We start from the raw sequence: 15,925 nt of genomic DNA, 5'->3' as shown, positions 1-15,925 counted from the left end.
TCTAACCTTATAATAAACCATTTAGAACTTTTGGACTTAGTCATTTCTGAGAGGAAATAACCCTATAAATCCAGTCGATAAATCTATTTACTGCATTTGTATTTTACATGGATAACATATATTTTTAAATATATGCAGTTAAATAAACCTTTCTGTAAAGGTTTGCTAGGACGGAATGGTAGAGAAAGGACATTCAAGAAAGAGTGGGGTGGAGGGGTGGTGTTCAGTCTCATTAAAATTGGAGAGGCCTTAGAAGTGAAATTTGGATACATTTCTAGACCCAGCTCTTGCTGATGTTTAAAATATCTGTTCATAACTAAAACAACCAGATTTGGTCTTTTTACAGAACACAGATATTTATGAATTTTGGCATGAGCAACTCAAGACATTCAAAAATCATACAACTGACTTTAAAAATCTTGAGATTGTCCAACAATTAATTTATATTTCTTTCTTATTAGTTTTTTATTTTTGAGCTGTGGCTTTACATACTAGACTCTACAACTATGGGGACTAGAAACTTACTTTAAAAAGCTGAGATTCTACATAATAACTGGATTTCAGGAGACGGCATTTTCACTAACATGTAAGCTACTGAGACTTTTGCAAAAAAAATGGTGAGAGTCAGCAGGATGGGTGACAGGTGTCAGACTGACAGCCCTGCATAATCAAACCCACAGACTGTAAAATCTGGGCAAAAGTTTTGCAAGTTTCCCTATGCCGTACCCCTCATACGTTCAACCCTGACCTAAAGAGATGATATTCGAGAGTAAAAGGGCTTTATAAACTCAGTTAAACTCTAGCCACTCTGATATGAACAGGTGCTAATTAACAGCAGCTATACAGAGAAAGTTTTCCTGACTTTGCACAAGCAAATCAACCATGAGGTAACAACAGCTGTCACTAGGTGAAAGACACTTCCAGAAGAGGGAGACTTCCAACTGGTGAGCTCTAGCCTAGTGTTTCATGACCCAAAGCGGGTTGCAAGAACGTATGAAAGGGTCGAGAACAAACTTTAAAAATGGAGAAAACCATGGGAAACCATGGCTTTTCCCTTGTAAGCCATCAGAGTTCCCACCTGCAAGGGGCTGCTTGGGGTGCCCCACATACGCCCTGCTGCCCCATACACCCACCCCCTGCCCCACCCACAGGGGCTGGGGCCTGGGGGCGGGAGGCAGCAGGTTGGGAGTGAGGGACACTGGGTCAGGGTCAGCCATCAATGTTGACAAATGGATTCTGGTATTAAAAAAGGTGGAGAACCACTCTTAGTCAACAAAACTGCCTCTCGCATTACCAGTTCCCTGAACTATGCGCTCCCTCACCTAAAAAATGAGCATTTAAAACAACACTACCTGTTGTGCAGCACTTTTGACATTGACTAACGAAACGTCAGTTTCATTATCACCAGTTTCAGATAAGAAAACTGAGGGCCAGGGTGTGAAGTGAGCTACCGGTCAGTGGCATAGCTGGGACAAAAACCATGTTGCAAGTCCCAATCCACTACGCAATACTGCCTCTTCCTTTTAAAAAAAGTCCAGTGAAACTACCAGATCTGGTTTATGTTCAGACAAAGCAGCACTGTGCATTGTGCCCACTGCTGATCAGCCTCTTGCAGGCTGGCCCAAGACAGATACAGGAGATATTGTGGCATTACATTTCTTTGGACAAAGTTTAGGCATGTAAATATCATTTAAAAATATTCCTGTAACCTCCTCTAATTATACTGGTTAAACAACTGACTGATAACACAGGAGCTGGGACACAGCTGCTGCTGGGAGCAGCTCCTGGCTCCTGGAGCCCTTTGACTGGAAGGGAAGGAGGGAGGAGGCAAGCTCAGCCAGACAACACAGCCCAGGTGAAGCCCTGCTCTGGGAGGGAGGGATCACCTGTGAAACAGTAGCTGATTGCTTAACTGATGAATTATTAGGCTGCTGCTATTTTCCTTTTAGGTTATGAATACTAGTCCCCCTTACTCTCCCCCCCCCCCCCACCTTCTGGCTCCTGCTGGGCCACCTCATGGCTTCCCTTCCTCCCTTCCCCACCCAGACTGCGCCTGCCCAAGCTAAAGGATAACCAGTAAGCTAACTGGTTATCACAGCCCTAATGGTTAAACGATTAATCATTTAACCTTTCACATCCCTACTTAGGTTTTGAAAAATGTAAAATATAAACCAATTGTCCTTGGTGGGTCGATCGGAACAAATGAACATTTGTTTATTGTGATCAATATTGAAAAGTTAAGCATTCCCGAGTATCCAGGTTGTAGCCGCATTGGTCTACGGGAAAAGGCAATCAAGACTTGTAGTAGAGATGATATCTTTTATTAGACCAACAAGATTTTTGCAAAAAAAATTCTTTAATTGCAAGCTTTTGGGCACAAGCACCCTTCATCAGGCATTGGAGAAAAGATTGTAAAAGTTCTCCTTGGTAAAAATGAAAGTTCGTATTTCATAGGATTTCACAGAGGAGTCAACAGATGGACGAGTTATGCACGTACATGCTGGTATTGCCAGTTTTACATGCTGGACATCATTTTGGCAGTGTTGAGCCGTACCTGTGGCACAAGTTTCTCATAATACTTCCTGTACCCATACCGGTCAGTACTTTAGAAAGACTTTAAAAATATTTTTATATAACCAGAGAAAAGCTGGAAAGGCTATTATTTGCTGCAAAAAAGAGAACAAACAGCAGCTCTAAAGCCAAAATGAGAAAGAGAAACATCAGCTGTTATCCACTGGCCATGACATGTTTTCTTTCACACTTTCTCTTGAACTTCTCCCCTAAGACTCGCACATCTGAAATTCACTACCCAGAATTAAATGTTTTGGTATGACAAAGGAGGCGGGGGGAGCAGACAATTTTGGTAACAATTACGTATGAATCTTTGGGCTCTCTGCAGTTAATAGAAAGATCTTTCTTTACAGCCACTTTTGATAGTAGTGAACAACCAGCAGATCTTCATTGCCTGGGCAACCAAATCTCAAAGCATATGAAAACAAAAACTAAAATTATACAATAAAGATACCATTTTTAAATCTTGAGGTAGCTGGAGTCAGATCTACCATACACTGAAGGAATCTGGCCAGAAAAATCTTAATTTATCAGAATTAAATATTATATTGCTTAAGGCAGACACTTCACAGTAGAAACATTAACTGATCAACTATAATATATATAGCTTTACATAAAGTGCCATGAATCAGTGCTCCCCACCCCCCAACGCAACAGATGTTTGCCTGTTGGGTTGTGGGGGTAGAAATTCAGCCTGCCTGCAGCCAAGGAGCTGCACGCCCCCCCCCAGGGCTGTCTGCAGGAAGGGAGGGTAGAGGGGGAGTATGCTGCTGGCTGGAGTTTACCTGGTCTGAGCTGGGGGCTAGCATGGGCCATGACGCAGGGAAGCTCCAATCCACTCTCCCAACCCCCAAGCTCAGGCAGGGCAAAACCTCACTGGCAGCTTGCTCCCCTTCCCTCTGCCTTCCTGCTGACAGCCCTGGGGGCCAGGCTGGCTTGCATTAGCCCAGCCTCGATTGCGGCACAAATTAATCCTAGGAAACACGAGTGCCCTAAAGTGCTGCAAAGTGGAGCATCTTCATCTGATCCCTTATTTGATAAGAGTTAATTTGTCGTATGATCAGCTACTTTAAAAATGCTCTGCAGCCATGCACGTGTGTCATGTCATAGCTGTAGAGAGCTTTCAGGGGGCTGATCGCATGAAAACACATAACTTCAGTCCGCACCCACCTTTAAAAAGAAGTGCCTCAGTGGGATAGGGTACAGTCTTCTTAACCTGTGATCCAGGGCAAGTCAGTTCACCTGACTGGGAAACTGGTTTCTCCATCTTTTAAAATGGCACATACTTTTGGCAGCTATGAATTAAAAGTGCCCTGTAAAATACTTGGCAGGGTAGGTTCAAATTTAAGTTCCTTTGACAGCATCCCAAATGACTGAAGTGACCTTTTATCCCTCTTGCCTGGATTGCAGCCTCCTGGCTCTTTGCAAAATTTACAGTTACGTCTTCTATTTTCCATCAGTCTTGGATTTCCCTCCCTAAACAATGATCACCAGAAAGCCAAATCTAGAGACAATTTATACGTTAAATGTAAGCATGCAGGGTCACTATGCTACTGCACACAGACTTGATGGATTTCTCTTACGTTATATGAAGCACTCCGTTTAGGCAAGGGATGATAAACATATAGGAAAACAGGACAAAGTTCACCAAATCGCTCTCTTAACTTCACAAACAATCAAAACCATCTCCCTAATATACTTGCATTTCTCCTTGCAGGCTACAACTCAAGCACCAGAAATGTACATGCTAGTTTAGTACTGACCGAGACATATACTTACTATAATTTACGTGACATTGGGAGTCCATTGTAATTCCCTGAAGCGCAAGATGCTTAATTTACTAATTCATAAACTAATAATATATAAGGAGGGTCAACAATTAGGCACTTAAATTAATGTATGCATACTTAAGCAAGTGGCCTGAATTTCAGAGGTACTTAACATGCAACAGTTTCCCTCAACTCCAGTACGAGGTTGCAAGAGCAGAGAATCAGAATATTTCCATGCCCAAACACACACACGACTAACATTGGCCCTATCAATGCCCGCTTTCTGTAAAGTCAACAGCAAAACAGCCAGACTTCAAGAGAAAGGCTGAGCCCAAAATGGATCTGAGACAATGATAATGGAACACTGAAATGCCACACCTACATGTATTAAAGGCCCTCATCAGGATGCAGCATTTTACATAAGTACCCAGGCTTCTAGCAGTCACTCTTTATACAATACTTGCTCATCTGCTGACATTCTGTTTTTACGGTTAAAGTAACCTACATTGCATGTATTAAATCGCACTAATAAAATGAAAACTTTAAGGAATATTTTACTAATTATAATGAGGCCAGCTTAGCGCCCTGGGCCCAGTAGGCTGCAATCAGAGGATCAGGGCAGTTCATTCCCTGAGGCTGCTGAGACCCAGACACCCCATGCACTGTGCCCTGGGCTCCACTAGTGAGGCTGCAGGCAACAATGCCTCACCACCTCCAGCCCATAAAAGCTAGGCCCAGCCCACGGCACTCTGTCCAGGCAAAGACTTAGCTAGGTTCTTGCTCTGGACCTTCTTTGCTTTACTTCTCAAATCTCTGGCCCTGACTCGTGGCTCACCCTGACTTGACTTTGTCTTCTGATTCTGGTATGCTCTTACTCCAACTCTGAACTTTGGCATCCCCTGACTGGCTTCTGGGCCCTGACCTCGGTGCTGGCTGCTGGTTCCCCCTGACTCCAGGCTCAGACTCCTGGCTCCCTGGATACCCAACCCAGATATCAGGTGACCTTCCCAACTGCCCGTGCCCTTGTTCTTAACATTAATATTTGTCTGGAATTTAGAAACGGTTTTGAATCCTTTACAAAAACAAGCACATAAAATTCTGCCCTGGGCAGAATTTCTACCAGGCTGCACCAGTGCTGAAGTGTGCCCCTCATCTTAAACCAAATGGCAAAAAAGCAAGGGAAGGATTTAAAAACAAGCGGCAGGAATCACTTTTCTTAGAACACCACAAACTCCCGCTGAGAAATCTTCAAATTAAACCGGAGCGGCTGTTCTAAACAAGACATGCACATTTCTAAACTGAAGTTTCAGGGGCTGGGAATTCAACTGAGTTGAATGTACTTGTTAACAACCTCGGAAGCAACAATGTAATGAAGTAATTCCTCTCCCATATATATATGAAACAAGCCGAGTTCACTGCTGAGTGCCTTTCCCTACATTATTCTGTTCTCTAAATATTCAGTTTTCTATAAGACTTGTTTATTGCTGATGATTCAAGTTCAGTGTCAGCATCTTGGCAAGAGGAATTTGAATGAAACAAAGCTGCTCAAAGAGAACTGTGACTCATTTACTTCTCCCACTCATGAAGCAGGCAGTCTCTCTGTCTGGTCTTCCAAAAATATGCGAAGACAAAGGATTGCATTTTGGATGGTGTGAGTATAGAGGTATAAAAACCACACTCAGAGAAATCAGGTTTATTTTATAGGATTGTGCACTAATTACAATGTAATTTGGGAACAGTTTTCCTACCAGTATTATCTACCTAATCCCATTTGCAGTTGAGAAAACTAATCAGAAACATGATTAGAAGAAAAAGGCTGAACTGCACTGTTCAGAAAAATTAATAGGATTTATGTATTATCGTTACAAACAATACAGTAAATTACAATATTGCTCAAGTGTCTTCAAGAGCAATCTACATAGTTCAAAAGGCTTCAGTGACAATTTTACCCGCATTTAGCAATGCTCTTTCTCTCCAAGGATACATTTTGTTCTTGTATGTTACAGACAAAACAGAAAATGGCTGAATTTCATTGATAGGACTGTTCCTTACATATCTGTAGATTACAACATGCTTTAAGCTTTTCTAAAGATGATTCCTACATCAAGGAACAAAAAACCTTAAACCAGTGATACTATTAATAGATGATATTATTAGAACTGACAACGTTTATTTAACACAAATAAAAGAAGTTACTGAGCATTTTAACATGGTTTCTGCTCTTACAAAATGAATTTTTGTTTTAAATACAAGTAAATGATTACTTTTCCTATTATATGCTTTTGTTTTCATTCAGGTTTTATTTAAAATATTAGATAACTAATAATTTAATCACACTAACCAGAATAGAATAGAATATTTCTTTTCTTTCCACCCTGAACCCCCAAAGCCTTTATGCTTAGTTTTCCTACTTACCTTCTGGACTCAAAGACACATTTTTCCAAAACCCCAAGTAGGTCTGGGCCTTGAAAAAAATGAACCCAATTTGGGGCCAGTGAAAACAGTCCTTCGGAGTCCCTGATTCAAGGTTTCTAATATTCTGACAATCCTATTACAAGTAGAAGTTGCCAAGGTCATGGCTAGGAGCCAGCAGCATGGCCGTTCACTGAAGATGTAAATGTTTTTAAGCAAGAAAACTGTGTGGTCTTCAGGGTTTTCAGAGCTTCCCCAAGAATGGAATATTTGTGAGGCTCAGCTTTTATGGCCTGGATTACTGTAAAGTAAACAGAGCCTAGTTTAACGGTAAAGGTTTCCATTCTCAGTGTTGGAGTTTATTTCATTATTTAAAGCTTTAACGAACACTTCATGTAATGAAAGCCATCATTGCCATTTTTGGAATTTTATGGTTGTTAGGACCCTTCTTAATGTTGTTTTCCTTCCTTTATTGCTTTATAAGGCTTATGGGGCACCCTTGAAGTGCATATCCTCTCACAGCTGCTAAAGGGCTCGTCTTTCATCTCTCCACTATTTTTCTATTGCTCAATGGGCATTTGCCGATCCTAATTGTTCTCCCTGTTTCTACCACAAAATGCACAAGAATCATATCCTCATAAAGAAAACAATGAATTAATTCTGAAAATGTATACATAAATGAGTAAAAAACATTCTATATAAATGCTGCCTGACAGATGCACTTTACAGTTCAAATAAGAAAAATACTCTCAGTAGCACAATATTATATTAAGAATAAATATAATTTCAGATTTCTAGTACAGTGCTCATCAGACATTAATGAATGTGCTAGGGGTGCTGTACAAACCTAACCTGTGATTTACCAACACCCCAAATTCCATGAGTAGGAAAGGGGATGCATGCAATGTTTTTTCGAAACAAAATAGAAAACACATTACTGGATTCATTTTGTAAGCATATGTAATCCTCTAACCAAAAAACAGTCCCAAATGAAAACCTTGCAACTTAAGTAAAAGACAAAAAATTAACATGGGAATCCCCGTCCACTATCTAACTTTGATTCTGAGTCACTAGCGTTCAGTCTGGGTAGGGTGACTATACATCCGAGATTGGCTGGGACAGTCCCGGATTCCGTAGTCCAGTTCTGGCCAGTTGGTCGAAAGTCCTGGGCCGTGGCCCAGTGGGGAGGTGGAACAGCATGGTGCACCAGGCAAGCAGGCAGGAGGGCAGGCACTGCTGCTGCTCTGAGGGAGCAAGGAATATAGGGACCTCAGATATGGCATCTTTGATAGGATGATCATATGTCCACCTGCCTTGTAACTGCACAGCGACCGTGCCTGCCCACCCAGCCACCCACCAAACTGCCTAGTGAAGCACGACACTGTCTTCCCCTCTGGACGCCAACCAGTGACTTTTGACCAACAGGCCTATAGCAATATGTCAGCCATTCAAGAAAGATACTTCCCTATTCTGCTCCTCATTTGTCACAGGCCAACTGATAGCTGTTTAGTACGGTACAGTAAAATCTTGCTGTTCATTACAATTGGAAGGTAATTTTTCCATTGTTGATTACTGAATCTTGGAGATCAGCAAGTGAAAAATGGTGGGTGGGGCAAAGAGGAATATCAACAATAGTGTATCACAAAAGAGCTCTGTCCATGCAGTTTGACAGGTGTGGTTTAGCTATAGCTAGTATGGTAGTAACAAGTACTATGGCATATTCTGTAAAGTAATGAGAGACAACACTGAAGTAGTTTGTTATTAAATCCTAGCTGAACAGCAGGACAGGATTGCCAGATGTGGAATTACCAGATTAGGAAATAACCAAGGCAGATGCATATACACACACTCCATATGGAGATCAGCCATGAATGTTTGCGATATTTAAATAGCCATAGTGGTGTCTATGTGCTGATTTTAGTGCCCAAATGAATGTTGATTATGAAATACTTCAAAGCCCTAAACCTGCAAGATGATCTACAGACAGGCTTGTGCTCTAACACACTAGTGCTCTAACATCCCAGTGGGATAGCTTGGCAGTGCCCAGTCTATATGCAGGCTGGATCCAGCTGGTGTTCCCAATCTGGCACCTAGGCAGGCGCCATCTAGGCACATGGAGTGCTGGGGGGGGGACAGGCTGGCCCTAATGCAGCCCTGTAGAGGAAAGGAGCTTGACCCAGCCCTGTAGAGAGGAAAGGGGGCATGGCCCAGACCTGCAGGGGTGGGGGGAGGTGCATGGCCAGGCTACAACCCAAGTGCACATGGAGAGAGAGGTGGGGTGGCCAGGCCCTGAGCAAGTGCTGAAGCACTGTCACAGATGAGTCCAAACTGTTCAGGAAAGACAGGCAGGGAAGAGGAGGAGGAGGAGTTGCACTTTATGTAAAAGAGCCATATGACTGCTCAGAGCTCCAGTATGAAAAAGGAGACAGGCCTGTTGAAAGTCTCTGGGTTAGGGTTAGAGGAGAAAGTAACAAGGGTCATGTTGTGATGGGTTTCTACTACAGACCACCAGAAACAGGAAGAAGTGGTGGGTGAGGCTTTCTTCAAACAGCTAGTAGGGAGCCCTTCAGTAAACTAAATCACAAAAAGGAAGCTTATAAGAAATAGAAACTTGGATAAATAAACTAGGGAATAATATAAGAGCATTGCTCAGGCATGCAGGGATGAAGTCAGGAAGGCAACTGGAGTTGCAGCTAGCAAGGGACGTGAAGGGCAACAAGAAAGGTTTCTACTAGTATGTTGGTAGCAAGAGGAGAATCATGGGAAGCGTGGGTCCCTTACTGAATGCAGGAGGCAACCTTGCGACAGAGGATGCAGGAAAGGTTGAAGTGTTCAATGCCTTCTTCGTCTCAGTCTTCACAGGCAAGGTCCCGAATTCCATAGTATTTTGTAAAAGAACAGGTTAGGGACTATTTAGAAAAGATGGACATATTCAAGTCCATGGGGCTGTATGGGATGAGGGAGTTGGCTGATGTGATTAAAGAGACATTGGCCATCATCTTTGAAAACTCATGGCAATCAGGAGAGGTTCCAGATGATTGGAAAAGGGCAAACATAGCGCCTATATTTAAGAAAGGGAAAAAAGAGGATCCAAGGAACTACAGATCAGTTAACCTCACCTCAGTCCCTGAAAAATATCATGGAGATCCTCAGGGAATCCATCTGGAAGCACTTGGACAAGAAGAAGGTGATTAGGAATAGTCCGCCTGGATTGACCAAGGGCAAGTCATGCCTGACCAACCTGACTGCCTTCTATGATGAAGTGACTGGCTCTGTGGATGTGGTGTACCTTGATTTTAGGAAGGCTTTTGATATGGTCTCCCACAACATTCTTGCAGGCAAGCTAAGGAAGTATAGACTGGATGAATGGACTGTAACGTGGATAGAAAACTGGCTGAAGCATCAATGGCTTGATGTCTAGCTGGCAGCCAGTATCAAGTGGAGTGTTTGAGGGGTCGGTCCTGGAGACAGTTTCGTTCTCTATCTTCATCAACTACCTGGAATATGGCATAGAGTGCACTCTCAGCAAGTTTGCAGATGACACCAATCTAAGGGGAGCAGTAGATACACTGGACAGTACAGCTAGGATTCAGAGTGATGTAGACAAATTGGAGGATTGGGTTAAAAAAAATCTCATGAAATTCAACAAGGACGAGTGCAAAGTCCTGCACTTAGGACAGAACAATCCCATGCATCAGTACAAGTGAGGGGCTGATTGGCTGAGCAGCAGTTCTGCAGAAAAGGACCTGGGGGTTACAGTGGACAATAAACGGAATATGAAACAGCAGTGTGCCCTTGTTGCAGAAGGCTTGGTAGAAGGCTAATGGCATACTGAGCTGCATTGATAGAAGTGTTGTCAGTAGGTCCAGGGAAGTGATTATTCACCTCTATTCAGCACTGGTGAGGCCACATCTGGAGTACTGTGTTTACTTTTGGGCCCCCACTATAGAAAGGTTGTAAACAACTTAGAGAGGGTCCAGCAGAGGGCAACAAAAATGATGAGGGGACTGGGGGATATGACTACTGAGGAAAGACTGAGGGAACTGGGCTTATTTAGTCTAGAAAAGAGGAGACTAAGAGGGGATTTAATAGCAGCCTTCAACTACCTGAAAGGGGGGGGGGGGAAATCAAAAGAGGAGCTGGACTGTTCCCAGTGGTGGCAGATGACAGAAAAAGCAGCAATGTTTTCAAGTTGTAGTGAGGGAAGTTTAGGGTAAACATTAGGAAGAATTTTCTTACTAAGAGGGTAGTAAAACACTGAAACAGGTTACCCAGGGAGGTGGCAGACTCTCCATCCTTGGAGGTTTTTAAGACCTGGCTAGACAATATTTTGGCTGGCATGATCTAGTTGGGGATGGTCCTGCCTTCAGCAGGGGGTTGAACTAGTTATGACCTCCTGAGGTCCCTTCCAACCCTAACTTTCTATGATTTGACAGAAAGGATGGTGGCCCCCTCTCCCGCTGCTAAGTTGACTGACCTGTAGTGAGTCCTGCAGGCCAGATGCGATGGCTCCATGGGCCGCTTTTGGCCTGAAGGCCAGAGGTTGAGTACCCCTGCTCTAACAGACCCCCTCTGACATTAACCCTCCACCCTTCTGTAAAGCCAACTCTGTTGGATCTGTTTCCAATGCTTGGATTTATGTACTAAATCTTGGTACAAATAATGCTTCTCTTTCTTTATGGGCATTCCTCTTCTCAGCTTGTGTTTAAAAGACCTGATTGCAAAGTCATCTCTTCCACTACTTTCCCTCTTATTTTCAAAGGGATTTCTACTTATTATGTTTGTTTTCTAAAGTCTGTTTGCACATCATATTTTCAGTAATTTTCACTCTCTTGCCAATGATGTGCTAGGAAATATTACTGTAAATCCAGTTTTGCTTCATGTCTGTGCCCAAACCCTGCTTGAGCATAATTGGGCTAGGTTCAGAACTGATCATTCTACAGCAATTATGCTACAAAAGGTCTTTAATTACTTGGTTATTTCATGCTTATAAGGCTCATCATATATTTAATTTACCCCAATTTATCATCTGCAACATTCGGTATCACTCACCATAATGTCCTCATTGATCAGCTGTCATTTGTTTAAGACTGCACTGCAGTGGTTTACCTCATACCTCACAATTGCTTCTCCTACTGTAGGTAAGTTATAATGCTTAGATCCATTAATCCCACAGGATCTCTTCAGGGAACTCATAGAGGGTGCTTTACTTGCAAAATAGAAAAAAAAGCATCTCTCTCTACCAGTTTTGAATTTGCCAGCTAAATTTCAAGGAATGTCTCTGATTTTGTACTAATGAAATGAAATGCCCAAAACAAATTTCTTCCCCTCTAGTAGATCTATATTATTTTATATATTTTAAGTGTGTATCACTTTATTCAAGGCAAACCATCCCAGATTTTACAACCCATCTGAATATAAGGTTTTCTTTATGTAATTATAGGATCATAGGAAAGTAGGACTGGAGAGACCTCACAAGATCATCTAGTACAGCCCCCTGCTCATGGCACTCAAGTATCTGTCTAACCTGCTCTTGAATAATTCCAAGGATGGAGATTCCACAATTTCTTTAGGTAGCCGTTCCAATAACTGACCACCCTCACCGTCAAGTTTCTCCTTATCTCTAACCTAAATTATACTTGCTGAAGCTTGAGGCCACTTGTTCCCTAGTCCCTTCTCGCCACAGAGAAATCCATTTCCAGCCTCTCTGTAATTGCCCTTCAGGTATTTCAAGACCATTATCAAATCCCCTCTTAGTCTTCTCTTCTCCAGGCTACATAAACATTGTTCTTTCAGCCTTTCCTTATAAGGCTTGCCTCCCAGGCCTCTAATCATCCATGTTCCTTTTTACTGGGCTTTCCTATCTGTCCACAGCATTCCTGAAGTATGGGGTCCAAAACTGGACACAGTGCTCTAGGTAAGGCCCCACCAGTGCTGAACAAAGGGGAAGAATCACTCTCCTTGATTGGCAGGATACACTCCTGTTAATAAACCCAGTATGCTGTTGGCTTTTTTTGCAATAAAAGCACACTGGTGGCTCATAGCTTAGAGTCGACTGTAACCCCAGACTCTTCTGAGCAGCCAGCCTAGCCAAGCATTTCCCAATCTATATTTTGCATGCAATTATTCTGTCTAGGGGTGATGCATAGGGGTGTACGTGGGTGCCTGTGTACCCCCTGAGTGTGGCGGTACACCACTGTTGGCGGCGCCTGTGGGTGGTCACACCACCCTGCTCCCCTGCTTACCGCCACCGCATTCCCATCACCACCGCCGTGCCCCCCCAGCCACTGGGGGCACACATCATTCATGCTTCTGTCCCACATGCAGGACTCTACACCTGTCCTTGTCTAATCTCATATGACTGATTATGGACCATTTCTCCAGTCTATCCAGGTCATTCTGGATCCTGGTCATGCTCCAGGGTTTCTACAACTCCACACAACTTGGTGTTAGCAGATTTACAGACAACAATGCATTTGATATCATCATCCAAATCATTACTGAAAATATAAAACAACACTGGACCCAGGAAAGGCCCCTGGAAAATCCTTCTTGATAACTCCTGCTAGCTCGATATTGAACTATTGGCTGAGGACGAGGACTGAAACTAGTTATGTATCCACCTTAAAGTACTTTAGTTTAGTTTCTATGGGCACCTATACACATGATGGACCTCTACTCTGATGCACGTTAATTAGCACGCATTGGAGCAGACTTGTTCCAGCAGCCTCCATGTCACGTGTTTTCAATGTCCTCACATTTCAAAATGGCAGTAAGGGTGCTTTAACTGAAGCTCATCAAAAGAACTTTAGTTAAAGCATCCCTGCCACCATTTTGAAGCACAGGATCCTGAGTACATGTGATGCTGTGGGTGCTTTAATTAGAGTGGCTCTCAGACCTGTGTCCAATCTCTGCCAGAGACCTGAGGAAGGGTACAGTGGAACTTGAAAGTCTGTCCATGTCCCTTCCAACTCTGTAGTTGGTCCCATAAAAGGCATCAACCAGAATTATTCTGGAGTCTTGTATTTTTCCTGAACCATCCTGGACCATATTATCACCTGAATACTATTATCCAAAATGTAAGCTGAAGAAGAAAGGAAGGGAAAATATTGCAAGAGTGAAAGATTCCAATATCAAGAGTGAAGTTAAAAGCAAAAAATGGAAGATGGTTATACTTACTGAAAGATTTCTGTTTTACAACCATTCCTTTTCAGAATAGCATATTCATTAAAGATACCAAAAGTTATAGACATCTCTCATCCCTATCACTCCCAAAAACTTTGCTAGAGACAAACACATCACAACATGACATTGTACAGAGTCAAGGTCAGACAAGCACATACCATTTTAGTTTCTCTAGTCTCTTGCCAAACATACATCTACTGTCCAGAAAGGGGAAAAAAAAATCAAATACAAGAGTTGCAAGTTCAAGATGGGCAGAAACTGTCTCTGCAATCTCCTGGCCATCAATCTGCCTTGGATTTATAAAAAACCAACCTCAGTTCCAAAGGTTTTCCTTAAAGCCTACAAGCAAACATAGTCAAATCTCTATTAAAAGGCAAGGAAAACTATTTGTTGACAACTTCATGTATGGCTAATATGGGCATAGTTAAAAATTAAATGAAGTTTCCCTGGCTCCATTTTGGCATATGGTGACTGTAATATTTCATTACTTAACTTTTTTTTTTACATCCTTTTATATTGCATCCTTTTTACACCCCTTTCTTTTAGTTACATATTTGTTCCATCTAAATGCTCCTTCTTTTGCCAAAAAAACAACTACTGTAATTTTAAAACGTTACTCTTTGTAGCTAAAATGCTAAAAGGAATGCAAAAGTTTAAGTGAGGTAATAGTTATGCTTCATGTGGAATCTATTTTCCTTGTATTCAACTATGAATAGATTCAGTAACTTGAAAAATTCAGGCAACAAATGTACCGACGTGTTATTGTGAACGTGGGAATCCAGCAATGCTTATGGCAAATTCAACACCTTCTAAAATCATATTTATTTCTTGATTGCCTATTGAAGGTGAGTGAATTGTGTTTTTACCATGCAGACGTAACTACTGGACAGAAACCACATCTTGTTCCAACTAAACCATATTTAAGAAATTGCGACAAGAAGAAATATTCCCCCTCATTATCTTCATTTTGGGCTCAAGAGAAAGCTACCCCAGGCCAACTCCACCTCTTCACATGGGCATGGAGGGCAAGAGAGAGCAGTTCTCTGAGAGCAGGGAACACCGGATGTAGTTCAGAGGGTGCTACCCTAGCAGATGAAAGGATATCTGAAGTGGCCTCCTTTGTTTCCTCCTATTATAGTATGTTGGAGATGGGGCAGGAACAAGACAGAGAAGAAACTGAGCCAGGTAAGATAGATCTGCTACTACGTGTGCTCAAAAACGGAAGAGCTGGAGTGACCATTAATATAAATAATCTCAAATTTCCCTCCCAAGAAATCCTACTTCCCCTGCTACTTAAGCTCACTTGAGGTATGGGGTTGTGGAGCAGAAGGATTCATCCCTTGATCAATACACATGCGTAAAAAACAAAACACCCTCCCCTCTCAAAAACCCCCCAAACAACCTCCCAGGTATCATTGACTGTTTTCAACAAATAATGATTCAGATGACCTCAAAACTATCACAAGATTTCTAGTAACTATTTCTAGTAACCCCACATAACCTTCTCTTTTATTCTGACACATACAACGTTACAGGATGATTCTTGACACCACATCTATTCCGACTTCTTCAGTGCCTTGACCAACTACACCTCCACTTCCAGTGGCCTCTCTAAGCACACTGGAAGTTTGTCTTACAGGATGAAAATAGTTTGTTAGAATTGCAGAATTCAGTCATATTTATGACCCTCAAAGCTTCATTTCCATACTACTGATCACAGTAAAATTTACAAATGCAGTGATCCATTAAAAGCTTGAAACCAGGCAAGCTCCACTCTACCTAGAATTGCAACACAAACACATACATACATGCAATCTTCAGATCTTATCTCAGCCGTCTGTTTAGAACAATAGGAAGTAATTGCTTTCAGTTGTTTCTTCTATATCAACATCTCCAGTATATGGCTGATCCCTTGTTAGTTCTCCAGGGAATGATTCCCACTAGTTTACTACTTTCATCTGGATCACATATGTGGAGCTTCCTAATAG

The 15,925-nt window shown here is 42.2% G+C and overlaps 1 protein-coding gene across 7 annotated transcripts in view; it reads right to left on the bottom strand.

The window, feature by feature from the left end:
• Positions 1–15,925, bottom strand: part of DIP2C (DIP2 acetate--CoA ligase C (putative)) — a 470,493-nt gene that overhangs the window by 214,806 nt on the left and 239,762 nt on the right. The gene's annotated exons all lie outside the window — the stretch shown is intronic.

The sequence above is a fragment of the Crocodylus siamensis genome, chromosome 5, assembly GCF_052110815.1.
Source record: "Crocodylus siamensis isolate JL-2025a chromosome 5, ASM5211081v1, whole genome shotgun sequence".
NCBI lineage: Eukaryota > Metazoa > Chordata > Crocodylia > Crocodylidae > Crocodylus > Crocodylus siamensis.
Note: the sequence above shows the minus strand (reverse complement) of the source record. Positions and strands in the feature narration are given on the sequence as shown.